This window comes from Crocodylus siamensis, chromosome 1 (genome assembly GCF_052110815.1).
Source record: "Crocodylus siamensis isolate JL-2025a chromosome 1, ASM5211081v1, whole genome shotgun sequence".
Lineage (NCBI taxonomy): Eukaryota > Metazoa > Chordata > Crocodylia > Crocodylidae > Crocodylus > Crocodylus siamensis.
In genome coordinates, this window is record NC_143395.1 from 332,822,672 (window position 1) to 332,845,740 (window position 23,069).

At 39.5% G+C, this 23,069-nt stretch overlaps 1 non-coding gene across 1 annotated transcript; it reads right to left on the bottom strand.

Moving 5' to 3' along the window:
- Positions 1 to 1,354: 1,354 nt before the first annotated feature.
- On the bottom strand, positions 1,355 to 1,427 carry TRNAR-CCU (transfer RNA arginine (anticodon CCU)). The gene has a single exon. It is a non-coding gene; the product is annotated as a tRNA-Arg (tRNA).
- Positions 1,428 to 23,069: the final 21,642 nt, after the last annotated feature.

A 23,069-nucleotide genomic window follows, 5' to 3' on the forward strand; every position in this document is an offset into this window, starting at 1 on the left:
GACCAGGTCACACACTGCCTTGACACAGGAGCTGAGGCTGATGTCATCTACCTGGATTATAGGAAGGCCTTCGACATAGTTTTGCATTATATTCTCATAGGGAAGCTAATGGGCTGTGGAGTGGATGCCTACACAGTCAGGTGGGTGGCTAACTGGTTTAGGAACCGCAGTCGGAGAGTGGTGGTTGATGGGTCATTCTCAGCCTGGAAGGAGGTGGGCAGTGAGGTCCCGCAGGGTTTGGTCCTTTCAGTGTTATTTAATATCTTCACCAGCGATTTGGATGAGGGTGTGGTGAGTACCCTTTCCAAGTTCATGGGTGAGACCAAATTATGGGCCAAAGTTAGTACACCAGAGGGCAGGGAGAAGATACAGGCCGACCTGGACAGGTTAGATCAATAGGCAGAATATAATAGGATGCAACTCAATAAAGATAAATATAAGGTACTTCACCTAGGAAGGAGGAATCCCCAGCACAGCTACAGGTTGGGGGATGTCCTCCTCAGCAGCTCAGAGGCTGAGAGAGATCTTGGAGTCATCATTGAATATGAATATGAGGCGACAGTGTAATGAGGCCATCAACAAAGCCAATTGCACCTTGTCGTATATTAGCAGATACATGACCAACAGATTGAGGGATGTGATGTTCCCCTCCTATGTGGCATTAGTCAGGCCACAGTTGAAGTACTGTGCCCAATTTTGGGGGCTACACTTCAAGAGGGATGCAGAGGATCTGGAAAGGGTTCAGAGGAGGGCCACTTGCACGATTAATGGTCTGCATGAAAGACCCTATGAGGAGAGGTTGAGAGATCTGGATCTCTTCAGCCTATACAGAAGATGGCTGAGGGGGGACCTTGTAGCTGCCTATAAATTTATCAGGGGAGGACAGCAGGGAATTGGGGATTCGCTGTTTACCAGAGGGCCCCAGGGTGTAACTAGGAATAATGGGTGCAAACTATTGGAGAGTAGATTTAGGTTCAAAATTAGGAAGAATTTTTTTACACTAAGGGTGGCCAGAATCTGGAATGGGCTTCCAGGAGAGGTGGTGCTATCACCTTGGACATGATGACCCATTGGGTCCCTCCAACTCTATAGTCTATGAATCTATGAAAAAATAGTACATCTGCAATTCCCTGCTGTCCTCCCCTGATGAATTTATAGGCAGCCACAAGATCACCTCTCACTCTTCTCTAGTGGAGGCTGAAGAGATCTAGATCCTTCAGTGTCTCCTTTAGGGCCTTGCCTACAGGCCTCTGACCATACAAGTTGCCCTCCTCTGAACCCTCTCAATATTGTCCAGATCCCTTTTGAAGTGTGGTACCCAAAACTGGAAAAGTTGCCTTAAGATATTAGCTGTTACTCCAGATGGGACTTGAACCCACAATCTCTGGCTTAGGAGGCCAATGCCTTATCCATTAGGCCACTGGAGCTGTAAACTAAAATGAGTATTAGCATGCTTCTGTTGGTCTTTGAAATAAGTAAACAGGTATGTTTGGGGAGAAGGGTGAGAGAAAAGCAGGACAACATCTTAGGATGTGGGAAACTTTGTCTAATATCCTTAATCTTTATAGGGCCTTGAACCCACATCTCCCATCAAGGAACTCTAATCATTATGCTTCAGAATAATTCAACTGTGAGTGGCCTATCTCTCCTTAGAACTTTTGTATTTTGTAGAAATGACTAATTATTATCTAAAACAGTATGCATGCATTGTGGTTAGGACATTCACCCAGAAGGCTAAAAATGTTGGTTTCAGCCTGTGCTGCAGTGAATATCTAAATAGATCATTTAAGGTGATATAGTGTCAACAGGAAAGATACAGAGTAGCATACTCCCAAAGTACTTGTAGCATGCTGCTTGGATAGTGGGAGATATAGGTTAACACTTCCTTGGGCAGTATTGGGACTACTCAACCTCTGCTTTATTGGGTAAGCCATCACCTCTTCTTTGTTGGGTTTGAGAATATAGCTAAAACATGAAACATTTCAGTTAATTTTACTTGCATTTGAGAATAGTTTGGAGAAACAACAGTTGCATTGTGGGGCAAATAAATTATTCACCAAAAACCCACGTATCCGTATCTAAATGCTACACCCAAAGACTGTACTAGCTTATTTATTTTCAGTGGGTGCATCTACATGTGAAATTAATGAAATTCAATAAACACAGGAGCAGCTCAAGCTTGAGTCAGCTGCTCCTGGGCAAACATCTACAAGTGCTCCCAGGACAGCAGCAGCTTGAGCCAGGGCAGTGTAGCCCCTGGCTGGCAGTAGCCTCAGTGGGCCAGGTGCAAACTCCAGATATTGGTGTTGGGCACCAGATAGGCTAGCTAAGCCATGTGACAGGTAGCTCCCACACTTTAGCATCCTCATGCCCCATCCAGCACCTGTCACTGTCTATATTACTCCACCATATAATAGTACTGTCCTTATGGGTATTATCTTATGGCAGAGTTAATTATATTATTGTGCCCTGATATGTAAAGCAATGCTTTACCTCCGAGTTAATTAGTCAAGTCACAGTAAAGCTCATGTATAGATGCACCTTCTGTGTGGCAACAGGACCCATCATTATCACAAAGTTATCTTCTACAGCTTTAATATTTGTAGCAGTCTTATTAAGTTGAATGATCTATAGGTCAATCTCTAAGAATTTCCGTGTTTCCTGGCCATGGCACACACATCTCCTTCTAACCTATTTTCACATATTAAATAACTCTTTATAGTTCCTTTCCACATACCAGTTGCTTGCTAAAGACATACATGGCAGAATTCTGTTTCATTGGCAGATGGCCAAAGTCCAACTTGGAACTAACTCTGACTAACTCAACTGAAGAGTAGCAGTGATTATATTGCTCCTACAAATGACTTCCTCCTTATAAAGATAGTTATAGGTCTGCATATCTCTGGAGGGCAATCCTGTTTTTATGATAGGAGTACAGAAGTTAGACTTAAGCTGTTCCTTGGTCATCTGCTGAGTGGTCATGAAAGCAATCTACATGGTCAGGAATGTACAGGGAGATATTCCCAAAATAATCTTGCTTATTAGAAGAAGAAGTTCAAGATCTCCTGGTTTAACTAATAAAGAAAGTATACCTAAGCATAAAAGCTCAATGAACTGAAATCAGATTTGTTATTTATAGCATACAGAACAGGGTTTATTCCACATTTTGCTTTCAGGGTATTTCTAATCTTCATTTGATACTGACTATTCAGGTATACATTTTAAATAGATGAGAATTGGTCTTTCCTTTTTTCTTGGTATTTTTTTTTGGGGGGGGGGTAGGTTATAATGTAGTCCAGACATAGAATTAAACTTCACAAATAATTTTCTGGATCATAAGAAGATTTAAATCATAGTTATAGTTGACTGATTAGACAATTTAGAATTTAGGACATTTATATTCAGCACTAGATGGCAGTCTAAATTTAAAGTGTGATACATTCTTTCTCTTCCCCTTAGAATACAAGGAACACGTTACCTCTGTTCTATAATTAAAATCTGTCATACAGAGTAATCAAATAATTTTGCTTTTTTCCAATTACAATAGTAGAACGTCTCCTAAGGCCAATTACTATGCTATCAAATAATAAAAGAAACATAAAAGGAAGGACCAGTCAACTAACAATATACTGAGATATTACCAATGAAATTCAAAATACTTCTTTAAAGAAAGCATAGCATATGATGTTATTTAAATGCTTGTTACAAGAATGTGTGTGTGTGTGGGGGGGGGTTAATTTACAAAATTAAAATCCTTTAGGACCTAAATTTAAATGTTTGCATTTAAACTATATTGTGGAAATAGTAAGAATTGTATAGACTTCTTATTGCTACATAACTATAATTCAGAGCCATCACACTACACCACCTTTTGCAAATTTTCCTTTACCCGAACTGTTCTGTTGGCTTCAGAATATATAATTTACATGAGCATAGCAAGGACAATTAAAAAAAAAAACCCTCCAACATAATGTTTAAATAGATCACTTTCCTTTGGGGGAATCTTTGCCTTCCATATCTTTGTAACAGATTAATAAAAACAACCTTTACTTTTCCCGTAAATAGTACCAGCTTTCTAGTTTTCTCTTTTCTGCTTTTACTGTCTTACCATACTGATTTAAAAGACCCACTTCCTAGAATGTCTGTTCTGTTGTGTTTATTGCTGTGTATTCTGTATATTGAGATAGCAAATTGTTATAATTAATTTTAATAGAATGTTTTGTTCCATAGAAAGTTCACATTAATAGGAACGTAAAAGTTATGGTTTTATATGAACAAATGTGTTTCATGCAAACCAGATAAGCAATCCTACATCCATGAAACACCATCCAATTTTCAAGTATGATCAATAAAAAACAAGTATGTTCCATTCTCTCCAAATACATTGTTCAGCTACTTCTAACATACAGTTTCCTGGTTAGGGGCTCTTGCCCCTTTGTGACAGCTGAAAATTATGTCTGTGTGATAAAGGTGCTTGCTGAAGGCTCTATGAAGATTAGACCAAGTGTTTTTCTGTCATTTGTTCAGATATTAAGCTATATGTTGTTGCTAAGAGCCTAATTAAAGTCTAAGATGTAGGGAGTAAATCTTATAGAAGTAGTGATGGTAGGCCCTGTGGCATAGTTAAAATTAACCTTATCAGAAGAATGCAAGGTTTGTACTGCTTGTACTGCTATTGGTCAGTCTAAGGACAGTTGAAGTAAAAAGACTCTGAATGGCTATAAGTTATCAGCATAGCTGAGAAGTTATAAATTGGCTGCCACATCAGGAAATCATTTACAAGGAAGATACAGTTCTGTGAAAAGAATGACTAATTAGCTGTTAACCTGGATCAGTGGGCCCATGGATCTTGAGGAGCCCAAGGACTGAATACCAGCGTCCTTCCCGGTACCCCTCAGACAGCGCTGATTGGGGACTTCTGACTTCTCCAAGCTTTGTGGAAAGAGAAACTTGCTGTACATCAGGCATCAGAGGGGACTGCCAATAAGTTGCCAATGCAAATTATTATTGTCTGTCATTATCTTAGTATACTACGCGTACTCTTGTTTTTGTTAAGTCAATAAACCTTTCTTACCTTTCTGCCCTCAACCATACTCTCAATCCTGAAGCTTCCGCAGAAGGCTGGGACATCCCTTCACTCAAGGTCAGACTGATTATATTTGGAGTTTGAAGGGAATTTTATCCCATGATCAGATTAGCATCTACATGTGTCCTTTACAGTGGAATTGACTACACAGTAAAACATCAGCATCTACACATGCAGTACTATTAGGCTGCAGTAAATTAATTAACTCTGCTGTAGGATAGTACTGTTTGGTACAAGTATTTTCCTATGGTGGAGTTTAGTGCACCACAACACACATGTAGATGGTGACCGAGGATGGCTGGGGCACAAGAATGCTACAATGCAGGGTTGCTTGCCAGCTAGCCCCACAGTGTAGCATCTTCACAGCCCAGCCAGGCCCTTCACAGCATATTGAGCGAGGGCAGACCAACTCCAGGTGGACTGGCTGGCCCCTCTGGACCTGTTGCCAACTGGAGCTGCTCTGCCATGGCTCAACATGCTGCCATTTCTGGTGCATGTATAAACACTACACCTTGGAGCAATATACTCTGGCATGAACTGCACCGGAATTTATTCAGGTGTACTAACTGCACATGTAGATGTGTCCACAGTGGAGGGTTTTGCTCTGTAGTAGGGGCCATGGCCCTCTTCCTGGGACTTCTCGAGCACATATTAACAACCTTTGCAGATGTTGACTGCTGCCCCACTCCTTTACCTGTGGCAGGTTCAGAGTTATTTTTTTTCCCTAGGGCTCATCATACTTTATAGTGGGAGCTGCAAAGTTCAGAACTTTCCAAAAGGGCCCCTAATGAATATTAACAGTTGTTAAACTATGCTATTACATTTCACAGCTATTTATCCTTAATTAGAAAATAGATATTTTATTGACATTTAGCAAAATATCATTTGCAAACCAAATAAATAAATAAATAAAAGCATTGGTTTGTCATTAGCATCATGCTTTATTGGCATTAGAAAAAGGTTAAACAAATTTAGAAATGTTTATCTTTTCCAATCATTTGGATGGGTCCAGAACCCCTTTTACTTGTTAGCTTTCTAAATAGGCTTAGGCACCAAAATAATTTATTCCATCCTGTTCAAGTCCCAAAAATATAGGAATGAATCTACTTGTGTAGCAGGTATCCAGGATGTAGCTGTACTGGTCTACAGGAAAAGGTAATCAGGACTTGTAGTGTAGTTGGTCTAATATCTTTTATTAGACCAACAAGATTTTTGCAAAAAAACAAAAAAAAAATCTTTAATAAGCAACTGTGACCACCTGAAACCTGAGATCCTGCTCCTGCCTTTGTTTCAAGGTCATTTGCATCATCACAGATCCTCCCAGGAGGTGAGAGGCTTCATACCAGCTATGACTGCCCAGATGAATTTTCCATCTATTGATTCCTCTGTGAAATCCTATGAAATATTAACTTTCATTTCTACGCAGGAGAACTTTTACAATTTTTTTTCCAGTGCCTGATGAGGGGTGTTTGTGCCTGAAAGCTTGCAATTAAAGATTTTTTTTTTGCAAAAATCTTGTTGTTCTAATACAAGATATCATTTCTACTATGAGTCCTGATTGTCTTTTCCTCTAGACCAATACAGCTACAAGCTGGATACCTAACACATGGAAAATATCAAATTTTAGCCAATTTAGCCCTGTCTGGTCCTCGGTGCCACTTGCAGGGAGAAGGGGAGGGGAGCTGGGGCCAGCGTTTCTCACCCCAGCTCCCCCCACCCCCCGTCCAATTTTCAGCATGGCTTCGGAATTACGGTGGCTCTCCCCTGTGCTTGGAGCACTCTGATTGGCTGTTTCTGTCTGCCAGTCAGAGAGTAAATAAAGCATTACAGATTGACAGACAGACAGACAGACAGACAGACTTAGGCTTTTTAATATTAGAATTATAAAATTAAGCATATAATGATAACTGCTAACATTCAGAGGTAAGAATATCCACAAGAGAAAATTCTGTGATAAAAACAGTTATTGGGAGCACTCTTATTTTTGGGCAAAGGAAAGTTTTGTTTGACAGTAGAGAGTGAGAGATGTTCTTGTGATTAAGACATTATACTACAGTTCAGGAGATCGAAGGTCTGCTAATTCATTGTGACCTTAGGGAAATCAGTTAACATCCTAGTTTCCAATCTATAAAATAGAAGTAATAGTGCTTTCTCTTCTTGATTGGCATGTTTCTAAGAATAAATTCATAGATTTTCATTAGCTGCTTGTTCACTAGTGTTTTGGGCTCTGTATAACCAGTGCCAAAACCAAAAATACATACCAGTGATGGTATGGAGAAAGTGATGTTTATAATCTGGAGTCTGGAGAAGAGAAGACTGAGGGGGTGGATTTAATAACAGCCTTCAACTACCTGAATGGTGGTAACAAAGAGGATAGAGTTCTCAGTGGTGGCAGATAACAGAATGAGAAGCAATGGTCTCAAGTTGCAGCAAAGGAAGTTTAGATTAGACATTAGGAAAAACACTTTCTTGCTAGGAGGGTAGTAAAGCACTGGAACAGATTATTCTGAAAGGTTATGGAACCTCTGTCCTTAGAGGTTTTTTAAGACCTGACTAGACAAAGCCTTGGCTGGGATGATGATCTAGTTGGGGATGGTCCTACTTTGAGCAGGGTTTGGACTAGATGACCTTTTGATGTCCATTCCAACCCTAATTTTCTATTATTCTATATGGTTCTATGTTTATCACCATTTCTGGTGAAAGAAATGAGGCTTGAAGGAGCAACATAGGTTGCACTGAATGAAGAAAAATCAGTACCTGTAGCTTTTCCTTTTTATTGGTGCACAACTTTCATGATAAATAATGAAAAGGCTCATCTCCCTACCTGCTGTTACTCAGTTACTTAGTACAAGAAACAAGTTTTTTCTTTATTCTGCCTTTCAAAAACAAGTTCATATCTTATTCTGTGGTATATTGTATGTAAGAAAATATAGTAATTCATACTCAACAATATTTTGATATTTTTACTCAGATTCAGTCTGTCTGAACATTAATGCAAAGATGTGATTTCAACTTGTATAGACATGCCTGAACTCACTTTAAACCAATTCTCTTGGATACAAATACCAGGGTAGCTGAGAAGTATCATATTCCAGCCAGCAATTATTTACCTAAAGTCTAAGGTAAGCTTATAAGCAATTTCAAGGAAAACTATTCCACCAATTGGTGTCTAAGTATACTATAATACCATAGAATATTAGTATAATACTATTGCACCTTGAAAATCTATTAATACATTTACCTTTTCATTCACTAACATCTTCCCCTTAGGACTGTCACACAAAACCAGGCAAGATCAGGAGAACCACCTGCCTGAATTATTGTTAGTTTTACAGTGGCTTGAGCAGTATGGAATGGATACTAAGTCCATTCCACTAATGGTCCCTATAGGTAGAGCAGGAATATGGTCCAAAGTTTGCCCTTTCCTTTCCAAATCTATATAGTAAAAAATGTATGTACCAAAATCAAATTATAACAAGCATACAAATGATTAATGATTTAGATGTATTTATTTTACAAAGAATTCTATATACTACCATCTACGTAAGTGACTTCATTTTATAGTTTTATTCTAGACTTTGGTTAGAAGCACCCATAAAATAAAGGTTACTATGTCCCACTTTACCTTTACCACTTGGAGGCATTTTTCAAAGTACTCTCTCATATCTTTCCATTAAAATGTGAGGGGGGGAATAGTTTTGAGCATTATTACATTTAGGAATGGGTAATTTCAAATTGGTATATCTTTTTAAATTGAATGGTTTCAATAATTTAAATAAAAGAAATGGGAAAAAGACAGCAGAATAATTAGCAATACTTATTATAAATAGAATATCTGAAAAATAAGGTTTAGTATGTTTTTAAAAGCCCTGCCTCTGTACTGATTTATGCAATTAAAATCTGACAAAAGGGCCATGTCCTAAATTGCTTAGGGCTATATGCAAAAAAGGACTCAACATCCCAGCTTCTCCTCTATGTTTCCTTTGGGCCTCACTTTACTCAGTAAAGATATTATCAGTGAACAACTAGTAAACAAACCCAGAGAAAGAAGATTTAAAAGCTTTGTAAGTCAAATGAAAATGTCACTTATGCAGCTAAAAATGGCCATATGATTTCTTCCCTGTCACTGCTAAATTCATCAACAGGGGAAAGCAGGGGACAATGAGCAGCAGAAGTTTTCACACTCTAGAGTCAGGATCCATGCAAAACCAGAGACTCTGAGCAGTACCTGTGCCAAGAGTTTACATATAACCAGGGATCCTGGTTTTCTCTGATTTAAAAATAATCCCCAATTTTGGTTAACAAAAGTAACCCCAAATCCACATTTTTTCTGTGATTAAAATGAAACACCACTAATAGATATATATATAGAGATAGATATATGGGAAACTGTATATATAGATATTCTTTTGTAAACAATTTTGGTGAAAAAGTAACCCTAAATCCACATTTTTCCATCATTAAAATGAAATATCACTACACACGCACACACACACATATATGCTGTTTTTTTTCTGATTAAAAAAACCACAACAATTTCTTAAAAAAAGGAACCCCAAATCCACATTTTTTCTATATATATAGTGATATTTCATTTTGCTCATGGAAAAATATGGTTGTAACACTGCACAACCTTTGTATCCATCCTTACTCTACCTTGTTCAGGAAAGATAACAAGGATAGAAAGGAAGCAATTGTGCATTATATAGCGATAAAAGTTTTTGTTTCGAAGTTTCAGAAGAGTTGAGATCCACACTTTTTGAGTGAAGACAGGAACCAAGAACGGTGGCAAAATAACAAAAGAGATCTGCTATAGACTATCCAAGCAGGAAGAGGAGGAGGCTGATGATTAAATTTAGGTTTTTTTTGTAGCTAGCAGAAGCCTGCAAAGGACAGGACCTAGTGGTAGTGGGGAAATGTACTAACCCAGGTGTCCATTGGACAAGCAATATGTCAGGACACAGGTAATTCTTGACGTTCCTGTAGTGTACAAGCAACAACTTTTTTGCTTTCAGAGAGTGAATTAAGCTCGTAAAGGAGCCGTTTTCTTCATTTTGATTCTAACTGATAAGGAGGAACTGTGGTTGAACATCTAAAGGTAAAAAGTAATTTGAGTAAAAGGGATCTTGAAAAGAGCAAGTTCATTTTTCTAGGAAGAGGAAGGAAGCAGAGCAGCAGACTAAGGATAATGTACTTCAAAACAGCAGACTTAAACAAAGTCAGGGAACTTGTAGGTAGGGTGTCTAGGGAATATAATCTAAGTGATAGAAGAGTGAAGGAGACCTGAAAGTTACTGAGAAAGGCTATATTAAATTCACAACAGCAAACTATCCCAATTCAGAGGGAAGACAGGAAGCATAGTAATAGAAAGGGATCTTACTTTTCTACATCTTTTTCTTACTTCTAAGGACTTGAAAATCTAAAAGGAATTATACAAAAATAAAAATAAGGACACATGATTCAGGATGCCACGAGGATAAATTAATAACAAAACACATAGAAAGAAAATCAGAAATGCTAAGGAACAAAATGAGTTTCAATTACCAAGGGACATTAAAAGCAACAAAAAGGGTTATATATATATATATTAGAAGTAAGAAAAAGATTAAGAAAAGTAAGATCCCTTTCTTAATGGGGAAATAGAACAAATAGTGACTGATACAAGGAAGGCTGAAGTAGTCAGTGGCTTCTTTGCTTCAGTCATCATCACCCAAAAAGAGAGAGGAAGAGAGTTAATTCTGACCAGACACTTACAGAAATGTATTTTAACAAGGAGATAGAAGTGCAAGCCAGCACATGGGAAAAAAAAAAAAAGATAGTGTGAGTGGGAGGAGATGGGGAAGGGCGAATGAGAGAAGGGGGAAGAGGGGAACATGTTAAAGAATTGAAGATAGATAGATATTCTGACCCTGTTGAAATTCAAGCTAGTGTAGTTAAATAATTGCTTGACGTAATCTCTGAACTAAAAACAATTATTTTAGAGCACACATGGAGGATGGATCAAATCTGTGAGGATCTGAGGAAGAAAAAAAATGATTACCTATCTTTGAAAACCATGAAGAGTAGGACAAGGAATGCATATGCCAGTTAACTTAACTTTAATAACATGAAAGTCACTGTAACAATTTTTTAGACAATCAAAGCATATGCACCTAGAAGATAATTTAGTGATAAAAAGCCAACATTGATTTTGTCAGGAACAAGTCAAGTCAGACTTAGATAACTTCCTTTTCTGACAAGATAACTGGAGTAATGATAACAGGAAAGTAGTAACTGATATCCTGAGTTTAGTTAAGTCCTTGATACTGTTCTACATGAGAGACACACAAAAAGTATTGCACACATTTTATGTAAGAAGAATAAATCAAATGCACAAAATTAACTGGGAATTCCTGGTTAGGCAGAAGTCCTGCAAAAAAAGACCAGTGATTCTCCATGCTTTTAGACTCAAGGCACCCTCAGTCGATTTGAGACATGTGGTAGACACGAGGCACTCCTCACAAAATGACAGTTATTAGTTGTTACTTGTTTTTTTTACTACAGAAAAATAATAGAGCAATTCTCCTCTTGCAAAGAACTCAAATGGACCACAAGAAGTCAGAATGTTTTTAATTCTGTGAATTTCTATTTGATGTATCTGGGATTATCTTGTGAATCATGTTTGTACACCTAACAGTGCTAACATTGCACAGTATCCCGTGGCACCCTTGAAAGGATCCCAAGGTACCTCATGCCATGGCACCCTAGTCAAGAGTCACTTACCTAGGTATACTTATCCTGCTTTGGCTCTGGGAAATAGATAAAATGATCTTAGGTCCCTTCTAGTCTGACATTCTGTGATTCTGTGCACTTGTCTACATGGGGAAATTAAAACATAATAAGCTAGGATGTGAATTTAAATGGACAGTAACTGCCCAGGCTTGGGGGAAAGTGCACTCTAAGAGCATATGAGATGCAAGATAAATTTTAGCTTCTTGGTTTAGACAAGCTTTATGATTTGATGAGAATTTAGTACCATCAGTCTAGCTCCGAAATACCCTCTGGATAAGCCTGAGTGAGACTTTACCTTTAGATCTTCGGTAATCAATTCAATATACTTTAATGAAAAAAAGTTCCACAGCATAAAGGAGGGCTTCATGGAAAAGGTAATGCAACCTCCACCCATATGCAGCATTTTCTATCTCTGGAGGAATGAAGCAATCTAAGTAGATGAGCCTCCTCATTTGGGCTGGGTAAAATCTTTATATGGGTTGCTGTCCACCTGCAGTTCTAATACTAGACTACCTAGTTCTTAATCTCTCATTAAGGAAACGTTCATAAATACAAAAGCAATTAATATTTTAAAAAGAAAATACATCTTTTTCCACTCTCTTTTAAGTCCTGTTTTCTTGGCAAAGACTTCTGATGCATCTTGTATGTGAAATTTTATTACATAAAATATTACTGAAGAAAAGGAGTTGGTGACATTTTCCCCTACCCTTGCCTTCCTGGTTAAAGGAGAGATTCTGCTTTGTTAAGGACTAGATTTTGTTTCTAAGCACTGGCCTGGAAAAGGACTAATGCATAAAATGGGTTCCTAGGAGTAAATTCAGGAAGCACGGTGTCTCGAATAGACTGCAGACTCATATTTTTTCCCACATTTCTAATTTTGGGACACCTTGTGACATACTACAGTTCAGTTCATATGTGCTCAGTAGCCTACTAAGAAAGCTGCAGCTATGACTCTCCATGCTTTGCAGCTCCCTGCCAATCTGCTCTGTAGGAAAATGGGGTAAAAAAAAAACCCCATGAGAGATTCATTTCCTACTATATTAATCCCAGCTTTCAAAACCAAAATGAAAGTTAAGGCAAGCTCACTGATATTCAAACTGTGACTTGTTATAGCTTTTCAAATAATTATTCTGAACAAATCAAATAAATTAAATGATCGATGATCTCCCGAGGTCCCTTCCAGCCCTGATGTCTATGAAATCTATGAAAATAATATAATTTTTTTTCAGTTACAAAATCTGGCTATTTCTAAAGAAAAAATATGTACCTCAGCTATAAAGCCACATAAATGAAAGCATAACCTAACTGAAACAGGGTCAATATAGGGAAAATGCAAAACTTACCAAAATGAAAAACTTTGCCCTCCCTTAAGAAATCCAGTCAGGGATGTTTTTGTGGGGGGTTTTGGGAGTGGGGGGGTTGTTTTTGTTTTTTAAGCAACCATGTCTAGATTCGTCGGTTGAATATAATTTCTTCCCAGAGTTCAGTGTTATTGAAAAAGGTACGACAATATGCATTCGAGTCTGGAAGAAACTTCTGAATTCTCAGTTCATCAATGGATAGTGGCCCGGGTTATTTTCCAACTCATATTTGTATATCAAAATTTCTCATTGAATAAAGACCAGGTTATTCATGATAAAATGACATAAACAATAACAACCAGAAAGTGATCAAAAGGACTTGAACTTCATTCCCCTTATATTTACCTGGCTCTGCTTCAATATCAGATAGCTTTCAGGTTTCTTAAAGAAGAAGAGGTGAATATAAGCTGCTCAGATTTCTAGAAAGATCTTCTTGGTCCTTAACCAACCATAGATTTGAAGTAGATGTAAAAATATCATAAAACCACTTTCCCCACCATATCCCCAAAATAGGTCAATTGCAGTTCAGACAGCCCAAGCCTAGGGCTAAGCAATGACTTCAGTGACTGCACTCAAAGGTAGATGAGTCATTTTCAGCCTGGAAGGAGGTGGGTGGTGGGGTCCTGCTGGGTTCAGTCCTTGGATCAGTGTTATTTAATATCTTCATCAGTGATTTGGACAAAGGTATGGAGAGCACCCTCTCCAAGTTCACAGATGATACCAAGTAATGGGGCAACGTTAACACATTGGAGAACAGGGAGCAGACACAGGCTGATCTGGACAGGTTGGATCAATGGGCAGAATGAAATATGATGCAATACAACAAAGATAAATGCAAGGTACTGTACCTTGGGAGGAGGAATCCTGAGCACACCTATAGGCTGTGGATGACCTTATCAGCTCAGCAGCTGAGAGGGATCCGGGAGTCATAGTTGGCTCCAAGATGAACATGAGCTGACAGTGTAACAATGCCATCACCAAGGCCAATTGCACCTTGTTGTGAATTAGGAGATGCATGACCAACAGATTGAGGGAGGTGACGCTCCACCTCTATGCAGCATCGATCAGGCCACAGTTGGAGTATTTTGTCCAGTTTTGGGCACTTCAGGAGGGACATGGAGAATCTGGAATGGGTTCAGAGGAGAGCCACTTGCATGATTAGTGGCCTCCATGAAAGACCCTGCAAGGGGAGGTTGAGGGATTTGGATCTCTTTAGCCTTCACAAGAGACATCTGAGGGGAAACCTTGTAGCTACCTATACGTTTATCAAGGGAAGACAACAGGGAATTGGGGATATGCTATTTACCAGAGCACCCCTAGGAGTAACTAGGAATAATGGGTGCAAACTAGTGGAGAGTAGATTCAAGTTAGACATTAGGAAGACATTTTTTACAGTAAGGGTGGCCAGAATCTGGAATGGGCTTTCAAGAGAGGTAGTACTATCACCTAACTTGGAGGTCTTCAAGAGGAGGCTTGATATTCACCTAGCTGGGGTCTTCTGACCTCTGTTCTCTTTCCTGCCAGGGGCAAGGGATCAGACACGATGATCCTTTGTGGTCCCTTCTGACTCTACAATCTATGAATCCATGTATCTATGAATAGATGGCATTGTTGAGGTTCAAGCAAACACTGCCCGGTATGACAAGCCGGGGGGGTGGGGAGGGCGCTTTACTCCCTGCCGAGCAGCCGCTGCCACCATGGCGCAACCCTAACTGGCAAGCCTGGAGCTGGTGTGGGGCCCAGGCTGGCAGCAGGGGTCGGTCACAAGCTGGTGCTGTATCACAGGCCAGATAGGCACTGTGAGGGTATCAGCCACTGGGCTTTTTGGTTCGGGATTGAGGAGGCAGAGTTGGGAGTAAAGCAATGGCAAATTTATTATAGTTTACACACACACACACACACACACACACACACACACCAGTTAACAGAAAGATAAATGCAATAAGCAGCTGATGCAGTATTAAAGAGCTAATTGTAAATAATAACAACAGATAATGACAACAGATAAATATATCAATCTGTCATAGGTCAGCTGGGCACTGCAAGAGTACCAGCCACTGGGCTGTTTAAAACAACAGATAGACAGACATGGGTTTGCAACTTATTGATAGTCCCTCAAGGCCAGGTGTGCACCAAGTGATTCCAGAGAATCAGGCATCCCCAATAGACACTGTCAGAGGGATTATCGGGGAAGTCCCCTTTATCAGGATTCAACCCTCACTGACACAGGGAGTCCGTGTCCAGGCTTAGAAAAGTAATTACCATCCTGTTCCCTCCTTCCTGCTTGTCACCTGACACACACACTTTTTGTACTTAGTTTTATACTAAGCTGTTGGCTTTAGAGCCACTCACAATCTTTCCCTATAGCTGTTACCCTATGGGATTGAAAGGTGTTAAAAATTATCATAAAATGTTACTACCCAGACCCGAGTTTATCCAATAAGCAAACTACAATGCAGCATCTTCAGGTTTGAAATGGACATTGCTTTGCCTAAGCCCAACCCCTTTTAGGTTTCTATGAATATGCTTTCTTGGAACATGTTTTCCTGTAATGTGCTGGGTGTGCCAGGTGGTTGGATCCAGTTTTTATCATCAAGGCTGAACTCTGAGCAAAAACTGATAGGTCAGCTAATCTTGCAGCTACAGCTTTGCCTTTGAGGCCTAGTCAGTTTCATGAACAGTTACAAGTTGTATTTGTGGGTTACAAACTTACAAGCTTTCTATTAGACAAAAATTCCAAATACCTCCAAAAAGCACATATTTATTGCTTATTAATATTTCTGATTCTGGCCGTCACATGCTGAGCATGGGGAAAAGTGGCCCCTCTCTCACCCTGTGGCCGGTCCTCTGTGCTGCAGCCACTTGCAGCTCACGTGGGGCTGCCTGTGCCTGCTTAGAACAGCCCCTCATGGGCTGTGAGTGGCTGCAGCAGGGAGCACTGGCCATGGGTGGGGAAGGGCCTCTTTTCCTCATTCTCAGCACCAGCTTATTCCTTGCCTGAGGTCCTCCCCTGCCTTTCCCGCCCCTTCTTACCTGAGTTTTCCTTGCCAGTGCACCCACAAGAAGTCACATGGTCTCAGGCCAGAAGCCTCTACTAGGCAGTGACTTCCAGCTTCCAGCTGGGGGGAGTGGCTGGGTAGGGCCTGCTGTTGCAGAAGCCCACCAGGGCTTCCCCTGAGTCCCACTGCCCCTGGCTTCTGTCATCTTTGACAGGAACCAAGGACAGGTACATATTCATTTTCTAATTTTTTTTAGGGGCTCTGCAGGCCAGATAGAAGGCCCTAGTGGGCCATATCCAGCCCGCATGCCGTGTTTAGCCCACCCCTGCCATAATATATAATGTAATTTTTTAGAATGTCTTCAGACAACAAAGCACTTAAAGAGTTCTCTCTTATTAGGTGAAGCTAAAGAGAAAGTTTTAAAAATTTTGTTTGTCTCTGTTTCATGTAGTATGGGCAATCAATTTTTTAAGCTAAGCATTGGCTATTAGAAGTAAACTCTGTGACCGAAGGCACTGGAGACTAGGGGCATAATTCCATTTCACCCACTGGACAACCAAAGTGATCTTGAAACTAACTGAATTATCTGGCTGTAACACAGTAGTGATTTGATTCCTTTTACCCCACCCCTCCAGGTACATTAGTGACCCTATTATAGCAAAAAGATCACACTCCAGAAAGGTACAGTTTTCTCCATATTCCTATAATGGGTATAATGAGATAATGTTTCTATGATGCATCCACAGGGATTCTATACAAATCCAAAAACTCATGTGGCGTGATCATATCCACACAAGTGGGAACATAAGATCTGTAGCAACATAAAGCCTTTTGAGGCACTGCAAAAGACACATGGCACACATGTTCATTTCACTTCATATTTGTAGTGTGGTAGCAAAATTAGATACTGGGAAATTCTGCTGTCTAAAAAACAAACACCAAAAAAAGGAAGGTGGTGCATGTGGCTGCAGCATACACTACCCAGAATGGGAGTCTGCTGGAGCATGACTGGCTGGCCAGGGTCTGCACATGTCGATCACCATTGCTGCAGCCCCAAGAGACCCCAAAGAATGCTAGGGCCAGCCCACATGCTGACCCCAACTTCCTTTACCCCACCCAGGACAATTTACTGCACACCAGAGCAGACATGCAGGGGCATGCCTGGGGACAACTAGCAGCAGCATAAATATGTGTTGCTGCTAGTTGTCCCCAGGGAAATGGACATTCATGGGGTTGCACCTTGTTAGTCTCAAGCTGCATTTTGGTCAGCCACAAGGTGAAACAAAATTCTGCTTTGAAGATTCAACAATGAAGCAAACAAAAACAGTGAAAAAAATACCATTATGACAATTCAGGTTTGGAACAGTTAAAAGCAAGTATACTTTGAATATGGCAGACACTAAAAGATATTAATTTGAATAACCCTAAAATTGTGGTTCCCTACAAAATGTAGACTAGAGGAAGTGGATCTCACCCTCCAGAATAAAAGAGAATAAAAGAGAATAAATCCTTAGTACTTAGGGTGGACATTCCAGTGGACAGATATATAGATAAATTGAAAAATGAAGGGCCACAAATCTGAACTCCTTCAAATTAGGGGTGCAGGAAAGGTTTCTTCAATGTGAATCTCCAAATTCAAACCTGTTATCGTGGCTTGGGTCAGGTCCAAAAGAAGAATAAGTCTATTAACTAGTTCCAATATTGATGTAGTTTTAAGCAAACACAACCATTTTCATGAGGCAAGGTAAAAAGTAATAGAAATCTACAATGTCTGACTGATCTCATAAACCCTATGATGCTAGGGGCCCAGAATTTACAAGAGCTCAAAAATGTTTAGTGTTGTTGAATACAAATCTAACCCTTAATTTTAGACTGTTGATACTTTACTTTGCAGCCTTTTAGATCTTTTTTTTTCCTGCAGCCTTTCTCTGACATTTAAATTAGATCAACGTAAGCTCCCTTACAGACAGGTAGAAAATGTGGTGGTAATTCCACTCCGTGGACTAAGCAAGATATTGCAGATTAAGCAGCCTAGCTATATGAATGTTCATATTCTTTTTTCACTTCTGAATGTGTAGTCTGATGTATTCCTAATGTTCCTATGATGTTTCTTTGTTAAACATTTGCTATCCTTTGCAGAGAATAGTTTTTTAGCTCAGAATCTAGCTGTTTATGACATCAGCTCCTTGAATTGGTAGGTCTCATGACTGAGATTTCTTGGTAATAGTCTAGCAAAAATATTAGCATTTAAACTTTCTCTTGTCTCCTTAAATTCCTCTTTCATTCTTCATACTGACAAACATGGAATAATTTTTTTGTTAAGTTGAATATAACTTATGATAAAAAATGACCTGAATTTCAATATCCTGCAACAAAACGTAGTAGTATCTTCAATCAGTTGATTTAAGAGAAAAGACAGAATACATTAATAAACATATAACCATTTTAGATAAAAAATATTCTAACCTTTAACTTTGTTTGAAAACTTTACTAAAATATACAGATGACAAAATTCTGCTCTCAACTCTATGGTATATAGATAAACTAATGGAATCAATAATTTACACAATCTATAGCTACTAGCAGTAACTGGACACATCTGTACATACATCACACTGCACAGTTGTTACTGCACAGTCACTTTATACTTGCTTAAGCAAAAACTAAATGACTGCACAGTAACTGGTGTTACTGCACAGTCCCATTACCATAGGGTTTCTTCCCACACTACTGCACAGTAGTATCATCATCATGGTTCATGCCCATGGATGCTATGTCACCTTAGCCATGAGCTATGGCGATGTAGCTCGTCACTATGGCAATGCAGCATCTCACGTAGATGCACCGATTGAGAAGACAATCTGGCCTCCCAAACTATCTGAATATAGACCATATGTAGATAAAGTTAAAGTATAATAAATTTATTGATTTTAATATTGTGTACAGTACATGCCGAGCAGTTTATTTGTTAAAGTAGATGTAACTTAGTGTAAAGATTAAACATAATGAATAAACATATTTTCTTATGTAAGAAAAAAATGTACAGCTAAAAATGAAGGAAACCTTCTGTGATTCATGGTTTCAAGCTTGCCTGAATAACCTCTTCTTCATATTAAAAAACTACGTATGTGTTAGAATAACATTTTGTGGATTTCGGGGGAGCACTGGATTTGCAGCTGGATAAAGGCATGAGCTGTGGCCTAGCAGATAGCTAAGCCAGCCATTTGCTTATGCTAAGTAATCGTCTTAATTGTGTCAATCATTTTCATAGAAAAAAGCAGCAAGTGAATCTGTGCGAGTCTATGTGCTGTGAATGAGGTGATGTTTTAGGAATGTGGAAGATGGTATAACTTGAGACAGAAAAACAGAACGGAATATGAAAAACAACATGTAATTGGTAACAGAATCCGAAATGAACATATGCAAAAAGGTGACTGGTAATTGGTGAAGAAGCCTCCAGAAGTTTCCAGTTTTTGGTCAAAGTCCACCCATTGACCAAAGAACAGGAGTCAAGGTCTTAGACATATGCTCATAGCAAAAAGGCATGTAAATGAGTAAAATGCATAGACAATTCCATGCTAATAAAGCAAACAGTAAATAGAGGCAGAGCTTGAGATGGGAGGAGAAATGGGTGGAACCGAAGGAGGAGTAAGGGTGGAGTGAATGTTAATGAGTATGAACCAAGGTGTATACAATATGAAAAAAACTATTGTTCAGTGCAGCTTCCTGGTTTGTTGGTTTTTTGGGAGCTAGTCTGAAGCTGTCTCTATTCTGAATAAAGCTGTTGTGAGCAATGTGTGCTGGTGTTTGCTCCCTGCTTGCTCTGGCTAATGAGTAACAGGATCCATGGGCAATTGGATTGTCATCTCCCTAATCGTTGGGCACCGCATGGAGTCGGGGTCTAACAGTATGTATGAAATATGAAACAAAATATTAAATTTGAGGAACCTATCTACTTCTAAAGTGCAAAATGCTCTTCCAGTTCATAGACCCTTTGAAAGTATAGCAATGACAGACCTCTGGAAACAACGTGGGGAATGTCTGTGGATTCACAAAGCTGTTTTCTCTCCTCTGTGCTTTTGAATTTAAGTTTTTATGGAAGACATGAAACTTAGGCCTCAAGATTTAGTTCCTTATCCCTGAGGTTTTAATCTAATCAGAATTCATGTTCTATATCAAAGTTATTTCATTAAAATGCACTCTATTTTTAGTGGTGAGCCCTGTGGCACTATATAGAGGTCATTACATTTTAGACTCACAGGAGTGGGAATTGGAGTCAGCATTTGTGTTATTTAATAAAAAGTTCTTGTGACAGTTCAAAAGTCATATTTCATTGAGCACTTCCTGCATGAACGTGTTGAACTAGCTACATAATTTATTTTACAATCCTCTTTCTAACCACCCATGACAAGCAGAAAAAAGATACTATAATATATGTTATTTCCCTTGGGTTTCTCTAGAAGACATTAATTTACAGCCTATTTCAACAGCTGATTTTTTTTCCTGAAGGATCAATGCTTCCCTTGTAGGCCATTTTATCAAAGTCTTTGTTGTCCCTTTTCCTAATGGGATATGTATGGGAATCAGTTTTCTCAGACTGGTTCCCTGAAATTTGATTTAATCCTGTTTTGATTAAACCAGTTATGATTCTTAGTAGTTTCTAGTCCACGATGTTCAAGATTCTCATTACTTTTTTTGCCCATCTGCCCTTCTTTCTTTAGAAGATAAAAAGGGTTTGTTTTTTTTCAGAAGTCATGCTAAACAATATGGAAAATTAAGGAATGAATGTGCTTGTTAATATTCTATATTAGATTTTCTGATAGTCCCAAATTAGCTTCTTGATCGCTGTATCTTGTTTCTAGGCTTAACCACCTCTAGCCCAGGTACAGGCATTTTAGTAAATCGCTTGCCTGACTTGGGAATGCTGAAGGGTTTAAGAGGATGTCAAGCCATTACTTAGGAGAATGGATAGCAGTTACAAAGTGAGACCACCGGGAAGGTAAATTGGAGTAAAAGAGGAATAATATTTCCGGATTTGAAAATATATCATGAAGAGGCATGTACCAGAAAAGAATAGGAAAATAGAGTTCTGATTTAAAACCCCAGTTTTGATAACCACTCCCTTAACAGCTGTGAAAAAAAATATTTTTTTCTGCTTTGGTTTCCCTGAAAGTAAAGTTGGGGTAACAAGACATGACACAGAAGTTCTGGGAAGACTAAAGGGTAAATTTTAGTGCATTTACCTACATGGCATTTACATGGAATTACTATTTTTAGTGCTTACACACAGTTTGGATTATATTTCCCCTTATGGAAAAATAGGATTACCTTGCATGTGTTCCAGATCAAAGTTAAATGGAAGAGAAGGCCCCATCTTTCAGTTCAATGGGTTATTGACTAGGGCATTTACCCAGGGTTGAGGAGCCCTGAGTTCTAGACACCCCCTGTGGGTTTTTTATCCAGTATCATTAATTTTCTAGGAAAATACTAGCCACTAGCATTTCCAGGGTATCATCCAGCCCTTCTTTAGAGAGTTGGTTACTGGATCTTGAATTGAATATTCATGAGCACTAGGAATGCTACTGGGGCTACTGTTCTGCCATATTGGGGCTCCATGGGTATGTTCCTATCAAGGAAGCTACCCCTTGTTTTTCCTTTAGTCCCAAATAACTTCTCCCTCTGGCTGTCCAGTGCACTAGCTTCAGGAGGAGGGCTGGAGAGTGTTTTGGGTAATACCTAGCACATGGCCTGGTAGTTAGAACACCCTACACATACTTTCCCCTGAAATGGATGTGATGCAGACATTTTAAAATAGCACTGGGTATGTGCCAGTTAAGCATATCCTCAATAGCAAGCTTATTGGAACACACAATTCTGCACTATGGCAGTTATATTACCTACTCCTTCAAGTGCAGGGCAGGCCATGCTTTACAGCAGCATTCCTTAAAGGGATCTTGAGATAGTGTAGGCATGTCCCAAAATTCCATGATATGTTAGTTTTGTCTGCCCTTTTCTTGCTTAACAAGCCACAATCTCAGTTCTTAATATTTCAGATCTCCAGGTAAAGAAAATAATTATCTTTCTAAAATAATGAAAAGGACAAGACAGACTTTGTGCAGAGGCCACTCTGGTACAGCCCTCCATATAAAGAAAGTAAATGAAGACAGATTTTAATAGTACACTGTAATCCTCTGAAGCAGCAACAAAACAACCACCACCTGGATCAAGCCCAGATCAGTGCTTGGGATAACCTGTCCTTGCTAGAGAGTCAGGGCATCCAATCCCCTGAGGCCACAGGCCCCACACTCTCGAGCCTTTAAAAGTACTGTCCAGTAGAGGTGTGTGAAATGGGCCATATTCACTTCAGTTTTGGCCCAGATTGGGAACAATGATTTGAATAGTTGATTCAGATCACTGTCCTGATTCAATTCAGCCGAATCTGAAGTTTCGAACCAGATTCAGACAATTAGTGATTCAGCAATAGACATAGCTATAAATGTATTTTCTACATACCTTGAGGTAAGAGGAACAGCTCTTGAATGCTTTGATGGTGAACAGATGGAGCATCCCACAGGAGTGTAGGGGGCTCCCCCCAATGCTCAGCAGTGAACCCAGAAGTGGACCAGAAGTACTTCCAGTCCACTTCCAGGTCCACCAGGGAATGCACTGGGGTCCCCCCACCACACCCTCCCAGCTCGGCTATCAGCAGGGAGATCCCAGGTGCCCTTCCAAACCAAGAAGGCACCAGTCGCTGATCTGGGGGGGCACAGGGAAGGGGCCCCCAGTGCATTCCCTGCCAGACCTGAAAGTGGACTGGAAGTGTTTCTGGTCCACTTCCGAGTGGAAGCTGAG